Source organism: Crinia signifera, chromosome 1 (assembly GCF_055691185.1).
Source record: "Crinia signifera chromosome 1, ASM5569118v1, whole genome shotgun sequence".
NCBI classification, from domain to species: Eukaryota; Metazoa; Chordata; class Amphibia; order Anura; family Myobatrachidae; genus Crinia; species Crinia signifera.
Genome location: NC_139217.1, coordinates 236,019,417 through 236,045,010, shown reverse-complemented (window position 1 = coordinate 236,045,010; position 25,594 = coordinate 236,019,417).

Below are 25,594 nucleotides of genomic sequence, written 5' to 3'. Positions count from 1 at the left end.
TTCATAGAACACAGGGTTCTATTAATAGAACACAAGGTTTTATTCATAAAACACATGGTTATATTTATAGATCACGGGTGGTTTCCATTCAGAGAACACATAATTTCATTCATAAAACACAGGGTTCTATTCATAGAACACAGGGTTCCATTTATAGAACACAGGGTTCTATTCATAGAACACAAGGTTTTATTCATAGAACACATGGTTATATTTATAGATCACGGGTGGTTTCCATTCAGAGAACACATAATTTTATTCATAAAACACAGGGTTCTATTCATAGAACACAGAGTTCCATTTATAGAACACAGGGTTCTATTCATAGAACTCAAGGTTTTATTCATAGAACAGATGGTTATATTTATAGATCACGGGTGGTTTCCATTCAGAGAACACATAATTGCATTCATAAAACACAGGGTTCTATTCATAGAACACAGGGTTCCATTTATAGAACACAGGGTTCTATTCATAGAACACAAGGTTTTATTCATAGAACACATGGCTATATTTATAGATCACGGGTGGTTTCCATTCAGAGAACACATGGTTTCATTCATAAAACACAGGGTTCTATTTATAGAACACAGGGTTCCATTCATAGAACACAGGGTTCTATTAATAGAACACAAGGTTTTATTCATAAAACACATGGTTATATTTATAGATCACGGGTGGTTTCCATTCAGAGAACACATCATTTCATTCATAAAACACAGGGTTCTATTCATAGAACACAGGGTTCCATTTATAGAACACTGGGTTCTATTCATAGACCACAAGGTTTTATTCATAGAACACATGGTTATATTTATAGATCACGGGTGGTTTTCATTCAGAGAACACATAATTTTATTCATAAAACACAGGGTTCTATTCATAGAACACAGGGTTCCATTTATAGAACACAGGGTTCTATTCATAGAACACAAGGTTTTATTCATAGAACACATGGCTATATTTATAGATCACGGGTGGTTTCCATTCAGAGAACACATGGTTTCATTAATAAAACACAGGGTTCTATTTATAGAACACAGGGTTCCATTCATAGAACACAGGGTTCTATTAATAGAACACAAGGTTTTATTCATAAAACACATGGTTATATTTATAGATCACGGGTGGTTTCCATTCAGAGAACACATGGTTTCATTCATAAAACACATGGTTCTATTCATAGAACACAGGGTTCCATTCATAGAACACAGGGTTCTATTAATAGAACACAAGGTTTTATTCATAAAACACATGGTTATATTTATAGATCACGGGTGGTTTCCATTCAGATAACACATCATTTCATTCATAAAACACAGGGTTCTATTCATAGAACACAGGGTTCCATTTATAGAACACTGGGTTCTATTCATAGAACACAAGGTTTTATTCATAGAACACATGGTTATATTTATAGATCACGGGTGGTTTCCATTCAGAGAACACATAATTTTATTCATAAAACACAGGGTTATATTCATAGAACACAGGGTTCCATTTATAGAACACAGGGTTCTATTCATAGAACTCAAGGTTTTATTCATAGAACAGATGGTTATATTTATAGATCACGGGTGGTTTCCATTCAGAGAACACATCATTTCATTCATAAAACACAGGGTTCTATTCATAGAACACAGGGTTCCATTTATAGAACACAGGGTTCTATTCATAGAACACAAGGTTTATTCATAGAACAGATGGTTATATTTATAGATCACGGGTGGTTTCCATTCAGAGAACACATGGTTTCATTCATAAAACACAGGGTTCTATTCATGGAACACAGGGTTCCATTCATAGAACACAGGGTTCTATTAATAGAACACTAGGTTTTATTCATAAAACACATGGTTATATTTATAGATCACGGGTGGTTTCCATTCAGAGAACACATGGTTTCATTCATAAAACACAGGGATCTATTCATAGAACACAGGGTTCCATTCATAGAACACAGGGTTCTATTAATAGAACACAAGGTTTTATTCATAAAACACATGGTTATATTTATAGATCACGGGTGGTTTCCATTCAGAGAACACATAATTTCATTCATAAAACACAGGGTTCTATTCATAGAACACAGGGTTCCATTTATAGAACACTGGGTTCTATTTATAGAACACAAGGTTTTATTCATAGAACACATGGTTATATTTATAGATCACGGGAGGTTTCCATTCAGAGAACACATAATTTTATTCATAAAACACAGGGTTCTATTCATAGAACACAGGGTTCCATTTATAGAACACAGGGTTCTATTAATAGAACACAAGGTTTTATTCATAGAACACATGGTTATATTTATAGATCACGGGAGGTTTCCATTCAGAGAACACATGATTTCATTCTTAAACACAGGGTTCTAATTATAGAACACAGGGTTCCATTCATAGAACACAGGGTTCTATTAATAGAACACAAGGTTTTATTCATAAAACACATGGTTATATTTATAGATCACGGGTGGTTTCCATTCAGAGAACACATGGTTTCATTCATAAAACACAGGGTTCTATTCATAGAACACAGGGTTCCATTCATAGAACACAGGGTTCTATTAATAGAACACAAGGTTTTATTCATAAAACACATGGTTATATTTATAGATCACGGGTGGTTTCCATTCAGAGAACACATAATTTCATTCATAAAACACAGGGTTCTATTCATAGAACACAGGGTTCCATTTATAGAACACAGGGTTCTATTCATAGAACACAAGTTTTTATTCATAGAACACATGGTTATATTTATAGATCACGGGTGGTTTCCATTCAGAGAACACATAATTTTATTCATAAAACACAGGATTCTATTCATAGAACACAGGGTTCCATTTATAGAACACAGGGTTCTATTCATAGAACTCAAGGTTTTATTCATAGAACAGATGGTTATATTTATAGATCACGGGTGGTTTCCATTCAGAGAACACATAATTGCATTCATAAAACACAGGGTTCTATTCATAGAACACAGGGTTCCATTTATAGAACACAGGGTTCTATTCATAGAACACAAGGTTTTATTCATAGAACACATGGCTATATTTATAGATCACGGGTGGTTTCCATTCAGAGAACACATGGTTTCATTCATAAAACACAGGGTTCTATTCATAGAACACAGGGTTCCATTCATAGAACACAGGGTTCTATTAATAGAACACAAGGTTTTATTCATAAAACACATGGTTATATTTATAGATCACGGGTGGTTTCCATTCAGAGAACACATAATTTCATTCATAAAACACAGGGTTCTATTCATAGAACACAGGGTTCCATTTATAGAACACAGGGTTCTATTCATAGAACACAAGGTTTTATTCATAGAACACATGGTTATATTTATAGATCACGGGTGGTTTCCATTCAGAGAACACATAATTTTATTCATAAAACACAGGGTTCTATTCATAGAACACAGAGTTCCATTTATAGAACACAGGGTTCTATTCATAGAACTCAAGGTTTTATTCATAGAACAGATGGTTATATTTATAGATCACGGGTGGTTTCCATTCAGAGAACACATAATTGCATTCATAAAACACAGGGTTCTATTCATAGAACACAGGGTTCCATTTATAGAACACAGGGTTCTATTCATAGAACACAAGGTTTTATTCATAGAACACATGGCTATATTTATAGATCACGGGTGGTTTCCATTCAGAGAACACATGGTTTCATTCATAAAACACAGGGTTCTATTTATAGAACACAGGGTTCCATTCATAGAACACAGGGTTCTATTAATAGAACACAAGGTTTTATTCATAAAACACATGGTTATATTTATAGATCACGGGTGGTTTCCATTTAGAGAACACATCATTTCATTCATAAAACACAGGGTTCTATTCATAGAACACAGGGTTCCATTTATAGAACACTGGGTTCTATTCATAGACCACAAGGTTTTATTCATAGAACACATGGTTATATTTATAGATCACGGGTGGTTTTCATTCAGAGAACACATAATTTTATTCATAAAACACAGGGTTCTATTCATAGAACACAGGGTTCCATTTATAGAACACAGGGTTCTATTCATAGAACACAAGGTTTTATTCATAGAACACATGGCTATATTTATAGATCACGGGTGGTTTCCATTCAGAGAACACATGGTTTCATTCATAAAACACAGGGTTCTATTTATAGAACACAGGGTTCCATTCATAGAACACAGGGTTCTATTAATAGAACACAAGGTTTTTTTCATAAAACACATGGTTATATTTATAGATCACGGGTGGTTTCCATTCAGAGAACACATGGTTTCATTCATAAAACACAGGGTTCTATTCATAGAACACAGGGTTCCATTCATAGAACACAGGGTTCTATTAAGAGAACACAAGGTTTTATTCATAAAACACATGGTTATATTTATAGATCACGGGTGGTTTCCATTCAGAGAACACATCATTTCATTCATAAAACACAGGGTTCTATTCATAGAACACAGGGTTCCATTTATAGAACACTGGGTTCTATTCATAGAACACAAGGTTTTATTCATAGAACACATGGTTATATTTATAGATCACGGGTGGTTTCCATTCAGAGAACACATAATTTCATTCATAAAACACAGGGTTCTATTCATAGAACACAGGGTTCCATTTATAGAACACAGGGTTCTATTCATAGAACACAAGGTTTTATTCATAGAACACATGGTTATATTTATAGATCACGGGTGGTTTCCATTCAGAGAACACATAATTTTATTCATAAAACACAGGGTTCTATTCATAGAACACAGGGTTCCATTTATAGAACACAGGGTTCTATATATAGAACTCAAGGTTTTATTCATAGAACAGATGGTTATATTTATAGATCACGGGTGGTTTCCATTCAGAGAACACATAATTGCATTCATAAAACACAGGGTTCTATTCATAGAACACAGGGTTCCATTTATAGAACACAGGGTTCTATTCATAGAACACAAGGTTTTATTCATAGAACACCTGGCTATATTTATAGATCACGGGTGGTTTCCATTCAGAGAACACATGGTTTCATTCATAAAACACAGGGTTCTATTTATAGAACACAGGGTTCCATTCATAGAACACAGGGTTCTATTAATAGAACACAAGGTTTTATTCATAAAACACATGGTTATATTTATAGATCACGGGTGGTTTCCATTCAGAGAACACATGGTTTCATTCATAAAACACAGGGTTCTATTCATAGAACACAGGGTTCCATTCATAGAACACAGGGTTCTATTAATAGAACACAAGGTTGTATTCATAAAACACATGGTTATATTTATAGATCACGGGTGGTTTCCATTCAGAGAACACATCATTTCATTCATAAAACACAGGGTTCTATTCATAGAACACAGGGTTCCATTTATAGAACACTAGGTTCTAATCATAGACCACAAGGTTTTATTTATAGAACACATGGTTATATTTATAGATCACGGGTGGTTTCCATTCAGAGAACACATAATTTTATTCATAAAACACAGGGTTCAATTCATAGAACACAGGGTTCCATTTATAGAACACAGGGTTCTATTCATAGAACTCAAGGTTTTATTCATAGAACTCAAGGTTATATTTATAGATCACGGGTGGTTTCCATTCAGAGAACACATAATTGCATTCATAAAACACAGGGTTCTATTCATAGAACACAGGGTTCCATTTATAGAACACAGGGTTCTATTCATAGAACACAAGGTTTTATTCATAAAACACATGGTTATATTTATAGATCACGGGTGGTTTCCATTCAGATAACACATCATTTCATTCATAAAACACAGGGTTCTATTCATAGAACACAGGGTTCCATTTATAGAACACTGGGTTCTATTCATAGAACACAAGGTTTTATTCATAGAACACATGGTTATATTTATAGATCACGGGTGGTTTCCATTCAGAGAACACATAATTTTATTCATAAAACACAGGGTTCTATTCATAGAACACAGGGTTCCATTTATAGAACACAGGGTTCTATTCATAGAACTCAAGGTTTTATTCATAGAACAGATGGTTATATTTATAGATCACGGGTGGTTTCCATTCAGAGAACACATAATTTCATTTATAAAACACAGGGTTCTATTCATAGAACACAGGGTTCCATTTATAGAACACGGGGTTCTATTCATAGAACACAAGGTTTATTCATAGAACAGATGGTTATATTTATAGATCACGGGTGGTTTCCATTCAGAGAACACATAATTTTATTCATAAAACACAGGGTTCTATTCATAGAACACAGGGTTCCATTTATAGAACACAGGGTTCTATTCATAGAACTCAAGGTTTTATTCATAGAACTGATGGTTATATTTATAGATCACGGGTGGTTTCCATTCAGAGAACACATAATTTCATTTATAAAACACAGGGTTCTATTCATAGAACACAGGGTTCCATTTATAGAACACAGGGTTCTATTCATAGAACACAAGGTTTATTCATAGAACAGATGGTTATATTTATAGATCACGGGTGGTTTCCATTCAGAGAACACATGGTTTTATTCATAAAACACAGGGTTCTATTCATGGAACACAGGGTTCCATTCATAGAACACAGGGTTCTATTAATAGAACACAAGGTTTTATTCATAGAACACATGGTTATATTTATAGATCACGGGTGGTTTCCATTCAGAGAACACATAATTTCATTCATAAAACACATGGTTCTATTCATAGAACACAAGGTTCCAATTATAGAACACAGGGTTTTATTCATAGAACACAAGGTTTTATTCATAGAACAGATGGGTATATTTATAGATCACGGGTGGTTTCCATTCAGAGAACACATGGTTTCATTCATAAAACACAGGGTTCTATTCATAAAACACAGGGTTCCATTCATAGAACACAGGGTTCTATTAATAGAACACAAGGTTTTATTCATAGAACACATGGTTATATTTATAGATCACGGGAGGTTTCCATTCAGAGAACACATGATTTCATTCATAAAACACAGGGTTCTATTTATAGAACACAGGGTTCCATTCATAGAACACAGGGTTCTATTAATAGAACACAAGGTTTTATTCATAAAACACATGGTTATATTTATAAATCACGGGTGGTTTCCATTCAGAGAACACATGGTTTCATTCATAAAACACAGGGTTCTATTCATAGAACACAGGGTTCCATTCATAGAACACAGGGTTCCATTCATAGAACACAGGGTTCTATTCATAGAACTCAAGGTTTTATTCATAGAACAGATGGTTATATTTATAGATCACGGGTGGTTTCCATTCAGAGAACACATAATTTCATTCATAAAACACAGGGTTCTATTCATAGAACACAGGGTTCCATTTATAGAACACTGGGTTCTATTCATAGAACACAAGGTTTTATTCATAGAACACATGGTTATATTTATAGATCACGGGTGGTTTCCATTCAGAGAACACATGGTTTCATTCATAAAACACAGGGTTCTATTCATAGAACACAGGGTTCCATTCATAGAACACAGGGATCTATTAATAGAACACAAGGTTTTATTCATAGAACACATGGTTATATTTATAGATCACGGGTGGTTTCCATTCAGAGAACACATAATTTCATTCATAAAACACAGGGTTCTATTCATAGAACACAAGGTTCCAATTATAGAACACAGGGTTCTATTCATAGAACACAAGGTTTTATTCATAGAACAGATGGGTATATTTATAGATCACGGGTGGTTTCCATTCAGAGAACACATGGTTTCATTCATAAAACACAGGGTTCTATTCATAAAACACAGGGTTCCATTCATAAAACACAGGGTTCTATTAATAGAACACATGGTTTTATTCATAGAACACATGGTTATATTTATAGATCACGGGAGGTTTCCATTCAGAGAACAGATGATTTCATTCATAAAACACAGGGTTCTATTTATAGAACACAGGGTTCCATTCATAGAACACAGGGTTCTATTAATAGAACACAAGGTTTTATTCATAAAACACATGGTTATATTTATAGATCACGGGTGGTTTCCATTCAGAGAACACATGGTTTCATTCATAAAACACAGGGTTCTATTCATAGAACACAGGGTTCCATTCATAGAACACAGGGTTCTATTAATAGAACACAAGGTTGTATTCATAAAACACATGGTTATATTTATAGATCACGGGTGGTTTCCATTCAGAGAACACATCATTTCATTCATAAAACACAGGGTTCTATTCATAGAACACAGGGTTCCATTTATAGAACACTAGGTTCTAATCATAGACCACAAGGTTTTATTTATAGAACACATGGTTATATTTATAGATCACGGGTGGTTTCCATTCAGAGAACACATAATTTTATTCATAAAACACAGGGTTCAATTCATAGAACACAGGGTTCCATTTATAGAACACAGGGTTCTATTCATAGAACTCAAGGTTTTATTCATAGAACTCAAGGTTATATTTATAGATCACGGGTGGTTTCCATTCAGAGAACACATAATTGCATTCATAAAACACAGGGTTCTATTCATAGAACACAGGGTTCCATTTATAGAACACAGGGTTCTATTCATAGAACACAAGGTTTTATTCATAAAACACATGGTTATATTTATAGATCACGGGTGGTTTCCATTCAGATAACACATCATTTCATTCATAAAACACAGGGTTCTATTCATAGAACACAGGGTTCCATTTATAGAACACAGGGTTCCATTTATAGAACACTGGGTTCTATTCATAGAACACAAGGTTTTATTCATAGAACACATGGTTATATTTATAGATCACGGGTGGTTTCCATTCAGAGAACACATAATTTTATTCATAAAACACAGGGTTCTATTCATAGAACACAGGGTTCCATTTATAGAACACAGGGTTCTATTCATAGAACTCAAGGTTTTATTCATAGAACAGATGGTTATATTTATAGATCACGGGTGGTTTCCATTCAGAGAACACATAATTTCATTTATAAAACACAGGGTTCTATTCATAGAACACAGGGTTCCATTTATAGAACACGGGGTTCTATTCATAGAACACAAGGTTTATTCATAGAACAGATGGTTATATTTATAGATCACGGGTGGTTTCCATTCAGAGAACACATAATTTTATTCATAAAACACAGGGTTCTATTCATAGAACACAGGGTTCCATTTATAGAACACAGGGTTCTATTCATAGAACTCAAGGTTTTATTCATAGAACAGATGGTTATATTTATAGATCACGGGTGGTTTCCATTCAGAGAACACATAATTTCATTTATAAAACACAGGGTTCTATTCATAGAACACAGGGTTCCATTTATAGAACACGGGGTTCTATTCATAGAACACAAGGTTTATTCATAGAACAGATGGTTATATTTATAGATCACGGGTGGTTTCCATTCAGAGAACACATGGTTTTATTCATAAAACACAGGGTTCTATTCATGGAACACAGGGTTCCATTCATAGAACACAGGGTTCTATTAATAGAACACAAGGTTTTATTCATAGAACACATGGTTATATTTATAGATCACGGGTGGTTTCCATTCAGAGAACACATAATTTCATTCATAAAACACATGGTTCTATTCATAGAACACAAGGTTCCAATTATAGAACACAGGGTTTTATTCATAGAACACAAGGTTTTATTCATAGAACAGATGGGTATATTTATAGATCACGGGTGGTTTCCATTCAGAGAACACATAATTTCATTTATAAAACACAGGGTTCTATTCATAGAACACAGGGTTCCATTTATAGAACACGGGGTTCTATTCATAGAACACAAGGTTTATTCATAGAACAGATGGTTATATTTATAGATCACGGGTGGTTTCCATTCAGAGAACACATGGTTTTATTCATAAAACACAGGGTTCTATTCATGGAACACAGGGTTCCATTCATAGAACACAGGGTTCTATTAATAGAACACAAGGTTTTATTCATAGAACACATGGTTATATTTATAGATCACGGGTGGTTTCCATTCAGAGAACACATAATTTCATTCATAAAACACATGGTTCTATTCATAGAACACAAGGTTCCAATTATAGAACACAGGGTTTTATTCATAGAACACAAGGTTTTATTCATAGAACAGATGGGTATATTTATAGATCACGGGTGGTTTCCATTCAGAGAACACATGGTTTCATTCATAAAACACAGGGTTCTATTCATAAAACACAGGGTTCCATTCATAGAACACAGGGTTCTATTAATAGAACACAAGGTTTTATTCATAGAACACATGGTTATATTTATAGATCACGGGAGGTTTCCATTCAGAGAACACATGATTTCATTCATAAAACACAGGGTTCTATTTATAGAACACAGGGTTCCATTCATAGAACACAGGGTTCTATTAATAGAACACAAGGTTTTATTCATAAAACACATGGTTATATTTATAAATCACGGGTGGTTTCCATTCAGAGAACACATGGTTTCATTCATAAAACACAGGGTTCTATTCATAGAACACAGGGTTCCATTCATAGAACACAGGGTTCCATTCATAGAACACAGGGTTCTATTCATAGAACTCAAGGTTTTATTCATAGAACAGATGGTTATATTTATAGATCACGGGTGGTTTCCATTCAGAGAACACATAATTTCATTCATAAAACACAGGGTTCTATTCATAGAACACAGGGTTCCATTTATAGAACACGGGGTTCTATTCATAGAACACAAGGTTTATTCATAGAACAGATGGTTATATTTATAGATCACGGGTGGTTTCCATTCAGAGAACACATGGTTTCATTCATAAAACACAGGGTTCTATTCATAGAACACAGGGTTCCATTCATAGAACACAGGGATCTATTAATAGAACACAAGGTTTTATTCATAGAACACATGGTTATATTTATAGATCACGGGTGGTTTCCATTCAGAGAACACATAATTTCATTCATAAAACACAGGGTTCTATTCATAGAACACAAGGTTCCAATTATAGAACACAGGGTTCTATTCATAGAACACAAGGTTTTATTCATAGAACAGATGGGTATATTTATAGATCACGGGTGGTTTCCATTCAGAGAACACATGGTTTCATTCATAAAACACAGGGTTCTATTCATAAAACACAGGGTTCCATTCATAAAACACAGGGTTCTATTAATAGAACACATGGTTTTATTCATAGAACACATGGTTATATTTATAGATCACGGGAGGTTTCCATTCAGAGAACAGATGATTTCATTCATAAAACACAGGGTTCTATTTATAGAACACAGGGTTCCATTCATAGAACACAGGGTTCTATTAATAGAACACAAGGTTTTATTCATAAAACACATGGTTATATTTATAGATCACGGGTGGTTTCCATTCAGAGAACACATGGTTTCATTCATAAAACACAGGGTTCTATTCATAGAACACAGGGTTCCATTCATAGAACACAGGGTTCTATTAATAGAACACAAGGTTTTATTCATAAAACACATGGTTATATTTATAGATCACGGGTGGTTTCCATTCAGAGAACACATGGTTTCATTCATAAAACACATGGTTCTATTCATAGAACACAGGGTTCCATTCATAGAACACAGGGTTCTATTAATAGAACACAAGGTTTTATTCATAAAACACATGGTTATATTTATAGATCACGGGTGGTTTCCATTCAGAGAACACATCATTTCATTCATAAAACACAGGGTTCTATTCATAGAACACAGGGTTCCATTTATAGAACACTGGGTTCTATTCATAGAACACAAGGTTTTATTCATAGAACACATGGTTATATTTATAGATCACGGGTGGTTTCCATTCAGAGAACACATAATTTTATTCATAAAACACAGGGTTCTATTCATAGAACACAGGGTTCCATTTATAGAACACATGGTTCTATTCATAGAACTCAAGGTTTTATTCATAGAACAGATGGTTATATTTATAGATCACGGGTGGTTTCCATTCAGAGAACACATAATTTCATTCATAAAACACAGGGTTCTATTCATAGAACACAGGGTTCCATTTATAGAACACGGGGTTCTATTCATAGAACACAAGGTTTATTCATAGAACAGATGGTTATATTTATAGATCACGGGTGGTTTCCATTCAGAGAACACATAATTTCATTTATAAAACACAGGGTTCTATTCATAGAACACAGGGTTCCATTTATAGAACACGGGGTTCTATTAATAGAACACAAGGTTTTATTCATAGAACACATGGTTATATTTATAGATCACGGGAGGTTTCCATTCAGAGAACACATGATTTCATTCATAAAACACAGGGTTCTATTTATAGAACACAGGGTTCCATTCATAGAACACAGGGTTCTATTAATAGAACACAAGGTTTTATTCATAAAACACATGGTTATATTTATAGATCACGGGTGGTTTCCATTCAGAGAACACATGGTGTCACAACTGAAGGGCTGGATGAAGTCGTGTGGTGTGTAGCAACCGGAGACGGACCAGAGGAGGAAGGATTAAATCGTGCAGGTTTAATAATAGAATTCATAAATGAAATAATACACACTTGAATACTTTCTTAAAGTGGCAGTTAGTGGTAATAAGACTTGAGCCAGCACGGCACTTTGAAAGAAGAAAAAGTTCATAGAAACAATAACAGTTCACATACTGCGGACAGCAGGCTGGGGTCTTGAGAAGTGAAGAAATCCGGAAAGAGAATGTACTTGATGGTAATGAGGGATCCTTGAAGACTGAAAGAAGCTGGATGATGACAAAAGAATGGGAAGTTTTTTGGAAGCAGACGGCTTGAAGGGCTTAGGCCAGGAAGCTCAGGGATGCAGGCAGAGACCAGACTGTGGAGAGAACTGGCTGGGGTTAAGCTGAATCGAGTCCAACACAGAGCACTGAAGCAAGGCACCAAGTCAGGAGAGGTGAGTCAGAGAGCCGGAGTCAGCTGGGAGCTGTGAACGCCTCTGGAGACTCTTTGTACTGACACTGAACAGGCCTAGGCAGATCCCCTATATCCCTAGAGGGCGGCTGCCATTGGCTGTCAGGTCAGTATGGGCGGAAACCTCAGACAAGGACCAATCTGCTATTTGCCCTTAACCAAGATGGCGGCGCCGGCCTCCCGGCGCCCTTACAGCACATACCGCTACACTTGCCGGCGTCCCACGCTGCCTGCTGCCCACCAGACTGCCGCTGCCTGCTGCCACTGAACTGGAGACCACTACACGCTAGCCGACGGCGGGCGCGAACGGGTGAATAGTAAGCCCGCCGCGCACCGCCGCGGCTGAGTGTGACAGTACCCCCCCCTTTCTGGGTGACCCCAGGGCACCTACGCACCTTGTGTGGATTCCTTTGAAAGAATTGTCTCACCAGACGGGGAGCATGGAGATCTGCAGCATCAACCCAGGAATTCTCTTCAGGACCGAATCCAAGCCACTCTACCAGATACTGAAGATGGGTATTGCGGCAACGTGAGTCGATAATGCGCTTCACCTCGAACTCTGTCTCTCTTTCTGAGCCAATCTTGGGCGGTTTAGGCACCTTTTTCTGATATAAGTTCAGTCGTAAAGGTTTCAAAAGAGACACGTGAAAAGAGTTTGATATCTTTAAGGAAGAAGGGAGCTGTAGTCTGTAGGCCACCGGATTAATTACCTGAGTGATTGGGTACGGCCCGATGAACCGAGGAGCCAGCTTCATGGATGGTAACCGAAGGCGTATATGGCGGGTAGACAGCCATACTCGATCTCCAACCTTCAACTTAGGAGCCGCTCTTCTTTTCCTGTCTGCCATCCTTTTATATCGAGCGGATGCTTTGAGGAGAGTGGTATGGACGTCTGACCAGATCTTTGCAAACCGTTGTAGGGAAGAAGCAGCTGCAGGGACATCGGGCAATGATAGATCTGAAAACTCTGGAGATCGGGGATGTTTGCCAAATACAGTAAAAAAGGGAGTGGTGCCGGAGGATGAATGATAGGAATTGTTGTGCGCAAACTCCGCCCAAGGCAGAAGGTCTACCCAGTCGTCTTGAGAGGAAGAGATGAATAAACGAATGAAGGCTTCCAAGTCCTGGTTGACACGTTCTGTCTGCCCGTTGGTTTGTGGGTGGAAAGCAGTGGAGAACTTGAGCTTGACTTGTACAGCGGAACATAGGGCCCTCCAAAACTTTGCGACGAACTGCACGCCACGGTCAGATATAATTTCTTTGGGCAACCCATGGAGTTTGAAGATGGTGGAAATGAAGAGCTGAGCCAACACTGGAGCAGAGGGAAGGCCTTTCAATGGGAAGAAGTGCACCATCTTTGAAAACCGGTCAACCACCACCCAAATTACTGTGTGCCCTTTGGAGGGAGGAAGTTCGCAGATAAAGTCCATAGACAGGTGGGACCATGGTTCTGTTGGTATGGCTAGAGGTAGAAGAGGACCGACAGGAGACGTTCTGGAGGACTTATGCTGAGCGCACTTTACACAGGAGGCGACAAAGGTGGTTACATCACGACGAATGGTAGGCCACCAGTATGAACGCAACAGGAACATTAAGGTCTTCTGTGCCCCGGTATGCCCTGCGAAACGGGAAGCGTGTGCCCAGGACAGCACTCTCTTTCGGAGACTGAGGGGAACGAAGGTCTTGCCTGGTGGAGGTGAAGGCTGGACTGTTACTTGAGCAAAGACCAGAGGATCGAGGATGGGTCGAGGAGGAGTGTCAAGATCAGCTGAAGTTTCAAAAGAGCGTGAAAGAGCATCGGCCTTGGCATTCATCGTCCCGGGTCTGAATCTGATTTGGAAATCGAAGCGTTCGAAGAACATGGCCCAGCGGGCTTGACGAGCTGTAAGACATTGGGCGTGCTTGAGGAATGAGAGATTCTTATGATCGGAGTACACAGTAATTTTATGTCGTGCCCCCTCCAGGAGGTACCGCCACTCCTCCAACGCAGATTTGACTGCCAGTAACTCCTGCTCTCCAATGGGGTAATTCTTTTCTGCTGGAAGAAACTTCTTGGAGAAGAAGGCACAGGGATGAAGCACCTGGTCCTCCCCTCTCTGCGACAAGATTGCCCCCACCCCCTCTGAGGATGCGTCCACCTCAAGAATAAAGGGTTTGTCGAGGTTTGGCTGAAGAAGGATTGGGGCGGAGACAAAAGCATCCTTTAGTTGTTGGAAGGCTTGGGAGGCCTCAGGTGACCACTGACTCGGATCAGAACCCTTGCGGGTTAGAGCTGTAAGAGGTGCAGCAAGGGTGGAGAAGTTCCGGATGAAACGACGATAGTAATTTGAAAAGCCCAGGAACCTCTGGATGCCTTTGAGCGTTGTGGGCGCTGTCCAGTCTAAGATGGCTCTTACTTTTTCTGGATCCATCTCTATCCCAGTGCTGGAGAGGATGTGGCCAAGGAATGGAATGGAAGTGACCTCAAAGACGCACTTGTCTAGCTTGCAGAATAATTTATTTTGGCGAAGGCGCCGCAAGACCTCAGCTACTGTTTGCCGATGGAGATGGAGGTTAGACGAGAAGATGAGGATGTCATCGAGATACACCACGATGGAATGATATAGTAAATCTCGAAATATGTCATTTACAAATTGTTGGAAGACGGCTGGAGCGTTGCAAAGACCAAATGGCATCACCAGGTATTCGTAGTGGCCATCTCGGGTGTTGAAAGCCGTCTTCCACTCATCTCCAGATCGGATACGGATCAAGTTATACGCCCCTCTTAAATCCAGTTTAGTAAAGATGGAAGCCCCTCGGATTTTGTCGAATAATTCGGTGATAAGAGGTAAAGGATAGCGGTTCTTGATCGTGATATCGTTCAGGCCCCTGTAATCGATACACGGCCGGAGGGTTCCATCTTTTTTTTTCACAAAGAAAAACCCCGCTCCGGCTGGTGAAGTGGACGGGCGAATGAACCCCTTATCCAAGTTTTCTCGAATGTAGTCAGACATGACTTTGGTCTCCGGCAGAGACAAGGGGTAGATGCGGCCCCGCGGTGGGAACTTCCCAGGTATCAACTCTATCGGACAGTCCCAGGAACGATGAGGCGGCAGGGTATCGGCACCTCCCTTGCTGAAGACGTCAGAAAAAGAAAGATATGGTGTGGGTAACGACAAGGGTGGAGCTGATGAAGACAAAAGACTGGGACCTCCTACTTCTTGAGGATTAGTATGATGGAGTGGAATGACACGAGGCATGCAAGTAGTTAGGCAGTTCGTACCCCAGGCTGTGATCTCCATACTGGTCCAATCAATGTGAGGGTTGTGCTTAGTAAGCCATGGTAGGCCCAGGACTACCTGGTGTGAGGATTGAGGAAGGACAAAAAATTCAAGAGTCAAGGCACCGATGAGAACTGTCACTGGATCGGTTTGAAGGGTGATTTGCCCACTGCTGATGCGACTCCCATCTACTGCAGTGAGGGCCAACGGATGGGCCAAAGGTTGCAACGTCAAGGAATGTTGCTGGACGAAAGAAGAAGAAAGGAAGTTCCCGGCTGCTCCGGAATCTAGTAGAGCCTGGATCTTGATTTTTCCCTGAGGGCACACAAGGGTAACAGGAATGGTGGGCACAGTTGAAGAGGGAGATGAAAGCAGGACTCCTAACCTGACCTCCCTCGGGGAGGTTAGGAGCGGTCGTTTCCCGGACGCAGTGGACAGGAAGCCAACAGATGAGCGGAAGAACCGCAGTACATGCATAGATTCTCACGACGTCTACGGGACTTTTCCTCCACGGAAAGCCGAGAGCGGTTGATCTGCATGGGTTCGTCTGGTGGTGTGGTTGTGGAAGGCCCAGATCTAGGAACAGGAACAGCGTTGGTGGTGAGACGAGGGCGGAGACGATCGGAGCGATTTCTCTCTAGTTGACGCTCCTGCATCCGTAGATCTACTTTGTTGCACAAGGAGATGAGTTCAGCCAAAGTAGCAGGAGAGTCATGGGTAGTTAATTCGTCCTTGATACGACCTGCCAGCCCATTCCAGAAGGCGGAGATGAGAGCCTCTTCGTTCCACTTTAATTCCGAAGCCAGAGTCTGGAACTGCACAGCATATTGTCCCACTGAACGACTACCCTGGCGAATCCTCAGGATCTCAGTAGCGGCAGACGACACTCTGCCAGGTTCATCAAAGATGCGACGGAAAGAGGTAATAAAAGCTTCATAGTCATTGAGCAGGGGATCAGCACGTTCCCAGAGAGGGGACACCCAGTCCAAAGCCGACCCTGCCAGGAGAGACACAATATAAGCCACCTTTGCCTTGGAAGTAGGAAAGTGAGAAGACTGTAAGGTGAAATGCACATCGCATTGGTTCAGAAACCCACGGCATCCTTTCGGAGAACCATCATATTTGCTGGGGGTTGGTAATTGCATGTGATGAGGAACTATTGGTCCAGGTGTAGAAACAGGGACTGGAACCTCTGGAGCTGAAGCCACAGAAACTGAGGGAGCCGTCTGGGGCGGAGCCAAGACCTGAAGGAATTGAGCCACTTGACGTTGGGTAGCCTCCACTTGCTCCAGACGAGCCATGATGCTGTGAAGTGCGTCCGCCATGGAAGCCTGTTCTTCACCCGACTCCATCGGGTCAGTACAAACTGTCACAACTGAAGGGCTGGATGAAGTCGTGTGGTGTGTAGCAACCGGAGACGGACCAGAGGAGGAAGGATTAAATCGTGCAGGTTTAATAATAGAATTCATAAATGAAATAATACACACTTGAATACTTTCTTAAAGTGGCAGTTAGTGGTAATAAGACTTGAGCCAGCACGGCACTTTGAAAGAAGAAAAAGTTCATAGAAACAATAACAGTTCACATACTGCGGACAGCAGGCTGGGGTCTTGAGAAGTGAAGAAATCCGGAAAGAGAATGTACTTGATGGTAATGAGGGATCCTTGAAGACTGAAAGAAGCTGGATGATGACAAAAGAATGGGAAGTTGCTTGGAAGCAGACGGCTTGAAGGGCTTAGGCCAGGAAGCTCAGGGATGCAGGCAGAGACCAGACTGTGGAGAGAACTGGCTGGGGTTAAGCTGAATCGAGTCCAACACAGAGCACTGAAGCAAGGCACCAAGTCAGGAGAGGTGAGTCAGAGAGCCGGAGTCAGCTGGGAGCTGTGAACGCCTCTGGAGACTCTTTGTACTGACACTGAACAGGCCTAGGCAGATCCCCTATATCCCTAGAGGGCGGCTGCCATTGGCTGTCAGGTCAGTATGGGCGGAAACCTCAGACAAGGACCAATCTGCTATTTGCCCTTAACCAAGATGGCGGCGCCGGCCTCCCGGCGCCCTTACAGCACATACCGCTACACTTGCCGGCGTCCCACGCTGCCTGCTGCCCACCAGACTGCCGCTGCCTGCTGCCACTGAACTGGAGACCACTACACGCTAGCCGACGGCGGGCGCGAACGGGTGAATAGTAAGCCCGCCGCGCACCGCCGCGGCTGAGTGTGACACATGGTTTCATTCATAAAACACAGGGTTCTATTCATAGAACACAGGGTTCCATTCATAGAACACAGGGTTCTATTAATAGAACACAAGGTTTTATTCATAAAACACATGGTTATATTTATAGATCACGGGTGGTTTCCATTCAGAGAACACATGGTTTCATTCATAAAACACAGGGTTCTATTCATAGAACACAGGGTTCCATTCATAGAACACAGGGTTCTATTAATAGAACACAAGGTTTTATTCATAAAACACATGGTTATATTTATAGATCACGGGTGGTTTCCATTCAGAGAACACATCATTTCATTCATAAAACACAGGGTTCTATTCATAGAACACAGGGTTCCATTTATAGAACACTGGGTTCTATTCATAGAACACAAGGTTTTATTCATAGAACACATGGTTATATTTATAGATCACGGGTGGTTTCCATTCAGAGAACACATAATTTTATTCATAAAACACAGGGTTCTATTCATAGAACACAGGGTTCCATTTATAGAACACAGGGTTCTATTCATAGAACTCAAGGTTTTATTCATAGAACAGATGGTTATATTTATAGATTACGGGTGGTTTCCATTCAGAGAACACATAATTTCATTCATAAAACACAGGGTTCTATTCATAGAACACAGGGTTCCATTTATAGAACACGGGGTTCTATTCATAGAACACAAGGTTTATTCATAGAACAGATGGTTATATTTATAGATCACGGGTGGTTTCCATTCAGAGAACACATGGTTTCATTCATAAAACACAGGGTTCTATTCATGGAACACAGGGTTCCATTCATAGAACACAGGGTTCAATTAATAGAACACAATGTTTTAATCATAAAACACATGGTTATATTTATAGATCACGGGTGGTTTCCATTCAGAGAACACATAATTTCATTCATAAAACACAGGGTTCTATTCATAGAACACAAGGTTCCAATTATAGAACACAGGGTTCTATTCATAGAACACAAGGTTTTATTCATAGAACAGATGGGTATATTTATAGATCATGGGTGGTTTCCATTCAGAGAACACATGGTTTCATTCATAAAACACAGGGTTCTATTCATAAAACACAGGGTTCCATTCATAGAACACAGGGTTCTATTAATAGAACACAAGGTTTTATTCATAGAACACATGGTTATATTTATAGATCACGGGAGGTTTCCATTCAGAGAACACATGATTTCATTAATAAAACACAGGGTTCTATTTATAGAACACAGGGTTCCATTCATAGAACACAGGGTTCTATTAATAGAACACAAGGTTTTATTCATAAAACACATGGTTATATTTATAGATCACGGGTGGTTTCCATTCAGAGAACACATGGTTTCATTCATAAAACACATGGTTCTATTCATAGAACACAGGGTTCCATTCATAGAACACAGGGTTCTATTAATAGAACACAAGGTTTTATTCATAAAACACATGGTTATATTTATAGATCACGGGTGGTTTCCATTCAGATAACACATCATTTCATTCATAAAACACAGGGTTCTATTCATAGAATACAGGGTTCCATTTATAGAACACTGGGTTCTATTCATAGAACACAAGGTTTTATTCATAGAACACATGGTTATATTTATAGATCACGGGTGGTTTCCATTCAGAGAACACATAATTTTATTCATAAAACACAGGGTTCTATTCATAGAACACAGGGTTCCATTTATAGAACACAGGGTTCTATTCATAGAACTCAAGGTTTTATTCATAGAACAGATGGTTATATTTATAGATCACGGGTGGTTTCCATTCAGAGAACACATAATTTCATTCATAAAACACAGGGTTCTATTCATAGAACACAGGGTTCCATTTATAGAACACGGGGTTCTATTCATAGAACACAAGGTTTATTCATAGAACAGATGGGTATATTTATAGATCATGGGTGGTTTCCATTCAGAGAACACATGGTTTCATTCATAAAACACAGGGTTCTATTCATGGAACACAGGGTTCCATTCATAGAACACAGGGTTCTATTAATAGAACACAAGGTTTTATTCATAGAACACATGGTTATATTTATAGATCACGGGTGGTTTCCATTCAGAGAACACATAATTCCATTCATAAAACACAGGGTTCTATTCATAGAACACAAGGTTCCAATTATAGAACACAGGGTTCTATTCATAGAACACAAGGTTTTATTCATAGAACAGATGGGTATATTTATAGATCATGGGTGGTTTCCATTCAGAGAACACATGGTTTCATTCATAAAACACAGGGTTCTATTCATAAAACACAGGGTTCCATTCATAGAACACAGGGTTCTATTAATAGAACACAAGGTTTTTTTCATAGAACACATGGTTATATTTATAGATCACGGGAGGTTTCCATTCAGAGAACACATGATTTCATTAATAAAAAACAGGGTTCTATTTATAGAACACAGGGTTCCATTCATAGAACACAGGGTTCTATTAATAGAACACAAGGTTTTATTCATAAAACACATGGTTATATTTATAGATCACGGGTGGTTTCCATTCAGAGAACACATGGTTTCATTCATAAAACACAGGGTTCTATTCATAGAACACAGGGTTCCATTCATAGAACACAGGGTTCTATTAATAGAACACAAGGTTTTATTCATAAAACACATGGTTATATTTATAGATCACGGGTGGTTTCCATTCAGAGAACACATAATTTCATTCATAAAACACAGGGTTCTATTCATAGAACACAGGGTTCCATTTATAGAACACAGGGTTCTATTCATAGAACACAAGGTTTTATTCATAGAACAGATGGTTATATTTATAGATCACGGGTGGTTTCCATTCAGAGAACACATAATTGCATTCATAAAACACAGGGTTCTATTCATAGAACACAGGGTTCCATTTATAGAACACAGGGTTCTATTCATAGAACACAAGGTTTTATTCATAGAACACATGGCTATATTTATAGATCACAGGTGGTTTCCATTCAGAGAACACATGGTTTCATTCATAAAACACAGGGTTCTATTTATAGAACACAGGGTTCCATTCATAGAACACAGGGTTCTATTAATAGAACACAAGGTTTTATTCATAAAACACATGGTTATATTTATAGATCACGGGTGGTTTCCATTCAGAGAACACATGGTTTCATTCATAAAACACAGGGTTCTATTCATAGAACACAGGGTTCCATTCATAGAACACAGGGTTCTATTAATAGAACACAAGGTTTTATTCATAAAACACATGGTTATATTTATAGATCACGGGTGGTTTCCATTCAGAGAACACATCATTTCATTCATAAAACACAGGGTTCTATTCATAGAACACAGGGTTCCATTTATAGAACACTGGGTTCTATTCATAGAACACAAGGTTTTATTCATAGAACACATGGTTATATTTATAGATCACGGGTGGTTTCCATTCAGAGAACACATAATTTTATTCATAAAACACAGGGTTCTATTCATAGAACACAGGGTTCCATTTATAGAACACAGGGTTCTATTCATAGAACTCAAGGTTTTATTCATAGAACAGATGGTTATATTTATAGATCACGGGTGGTTTCCATTCAGAGAACACATAATTTCATTCATAAAACACAGGGTTCTATTCATAGAACACAGGGTTCCATTTATAGAACACAGGGTTCTATTCATAGAACACAAGGTTATATTTATAGATCACGGGTGGTTTTTATTCAGAGAACACATAATTTTATTCATAAAACACAGGGTTCTATTCATAGAACACAGGGTTCCATTTATAGAACACAGGGTTCTATTCATAGAACTCAAGGTTTTATTCATAGAACAGATGGTTATATTTATAGATCACGGGTGGTTTCCATTCAGAGAACACATAATTGCATTCATAAAACACAGGGTTCTATTCATAGAACACAGGGTTCCATTTATAGAACACAGGGTTCTATTCATAGAACACAAGGTTTTATTCATAGAACACATGGCTATATTTATAGATCACAGGTGGTTTCCATTCAGAGAACACATGGTTTCATTCATAAAACACAGGGTTCTATTTATAGAACACAGGGTTCCATTCATAGAACACAGGGTTCTATTAATAGAACACAAGGTTTTATTCATAAAACACATGGTTATATTTATAGATCACGGGTGGTTTCCATTCAGAGAACACATGGTTTCATTCATAAAACACAGGGTTCTATTCATAGAACACAGGGTTCCATTCATAGAACACAGGGTTCTATTAATAGAACACAAGGTTTTATTCATAAAACACATGGTTATATTTATAGATCACGGGTGGTTTCCATTCAGAGAACACATCATTTCATTCATAAAACACAGGGTTCTATTCATAGAACACAGGGTTCCATTTATAGAACACTGGGTTCTATTCATAGAACACAAGGTTTTATTCATAGAACACATGGTTATATTTATAGATCACGGGTGGTTTCCATTCAGAGAACACATAATTTTATTCATAAAACACAGGGTTCTATTCATAGAACACAGGGTTCCATTTATAGAACACAGGGTTCTATTCATAGAACTCAAGGTTTTATTCATAGAACAGATGGTTATATTTATAGATCACGGGTGGTTTCCATTCAGAGAACACATAATTTCATTCATAAAACACAGGGTTCTATTCATAGAACACAGGGTTCCATTTATAGAACACGGGGTTCTATTCATAGAACACAAGGTTTATTCATAGAACAGATGGTTATATTTATAGATCACGGGTGGTTTCCATTCAGAGAACACATGGTTTCATTCATAAAACACAGGGTTCTATTCATAGAACACAGGGTTCCATTCATAGAACACAGGGTTCTATTAATAGAACACAAGGTTTTATTCATAGAACACATGGTTATATTTATAGATCACGGGTGGTTTCCATTCAGAGAACACATAATTTCATTCATAAAACACAGGGTTCTATTCATAGAACACAAGGTTCCAATTATAGAACACAGGGTTCTATTCATAGAACACAAGGTTTTATTCATAGAACAGATGGGTATATTTATAGATCACGGGTGGTTTCCATTCAGAGAACACATGGTTTCATTCATAAAACACAGGGTTCTATTCATAAAACACAGGGTTCCATTCATAGAACACAGGGTTCTATTAATAGAACACAAGGTTTTATTCATAGAACACATGGTTATATTTATAGATCTCGGGTGGTTTCCATTCAGAGAACACATGATTTCATTCATAAAACACAGGGTTCTATTTATAGAACACAGGGTTCCATTCATAGAACACAGGGTTCTATTAATAGAACACAAGGTTTTATTCATAAAACACATGGTTATATTTATAGATCACGGGTGGTTTCCATTCAGAGAACACATGCTTTCATTCATAAAACACAGGGTTCTATTCATAGAACACAGGGTTCCATTCATAGAATACAGTGTTCTATTAATAGAACACAAGGTTTTATTCATAAAACACATGGTTATATTTATAGATCACGGGTGGTTTCCATTCAGAGAACACATCATTCCATTCATAAAACACAGGGTTCTATTCATAGAACACAGGGTTCCATTTATAGAACACTGGGTTCTATTCATAGAACACAAGGTTTTATTCATAGAACACATGGTTATATTTATAGATCACAGGTGGATTCCATTCAGAGAACACATAATTTTAATCATAAAACACAGGGTTCTATTCATAGAACACAGGGTTCCATTTATAAAACACAGGGTTCTATTCATAGAACACATGGTTCCATTTATAAAACACAGGGTTCTATTCATAGAACTCAAGGTTTTATTCATAGAACAGATGGTTATATTTATAGATCACGGGTGGTTTCCATTCAGAGAACACATGGTTTCATTCATAAAACACAGGGTTCTATTCATGGAACACAGGGTTCCATTCATAGAACACAGGGTTCTATTAATAGAACACAAGGTTTTATTCATAGAACACATGGTTATATTTATAGATCACGGGTGGTTTCCATTCAGAGAACACATAATTTCATTCATAAAACACAGGGTTCTATTCATAGAACACAAGGTTCCAATTATAGAACACAGGATTCTATTCATAGAACACAAGGTTTTATTCAAAGAATAGATGGGTATATTTATAGATCACGGGTGGTTTCCATTCAGAGAACACATGGTTTCATTCATAAAACACAGGGTTCTATTCATAAAACACAGGGTTCCATTCATAGAACACAGGGTTCTATTAATAGAACACAAGGTTTTATTCATAAAACACATGGTTATATTTATAGATCACGGGTGGTTTCCATTCAGAGAACACATAATTGCATTCATAAAACACAGGGTTCTATTCATAGAACACAGGGTTCCATTCATAGAATACAGTGTTCTATTAATAGAACACAAGGTTTTATTCATAAAACACATGGTTATATTTATAGATCACGGGTGGTTTCCATTCAGAGAACACATCATTCCATTCATAAAACACAGGGTTCTATTCATAGAACACAGGGTTCCATTTATAGAACACTGGGTTCTATTCATAGAACTCAAGGTTTTATTCATAGAACAGATGGTTATATTTATAGATCACGGGTGGTTTCCATTCAGAGAACACATGGTTTCATTCATAAAACACAGGGTTCTATTCATGGAACACAGGGTTCCATTCATAGAACACAGGGTTCTATTAATAGAACACAAGGTTTTATTCATAGAACACATGGTTATATTTATAGATCACGGGTGGTTTCCATTCAGAGAACACATAATTTCATTCATAAAACACAGGGTTCTATTCATAGAACACAAGGTTCCAATTATAGAACACAGGATTCTATTCATAGAACACAAGGTTTTATTCAAAGAATAGATGGGTATATTTATAGATCACGGGTGGTTTCCATTCAGAGAACACATGGTTTCATTCATAAAACACAGGGTTCTATTCATAAAACACAGGGTTCCATTCATAGAACACAGGGTTCTATTAATAGAACACAAGGTTTTATTCATAAAACACATGGTTATATTTATAGATCACGGGTGGTTTCCATTCAGAGAACACATAATTGCATTCATAAAACACAGGGTTCTATTCATAGAACACAGGGTTCCATTTATAGAACACAGGGTTCTATTCATAGAACACA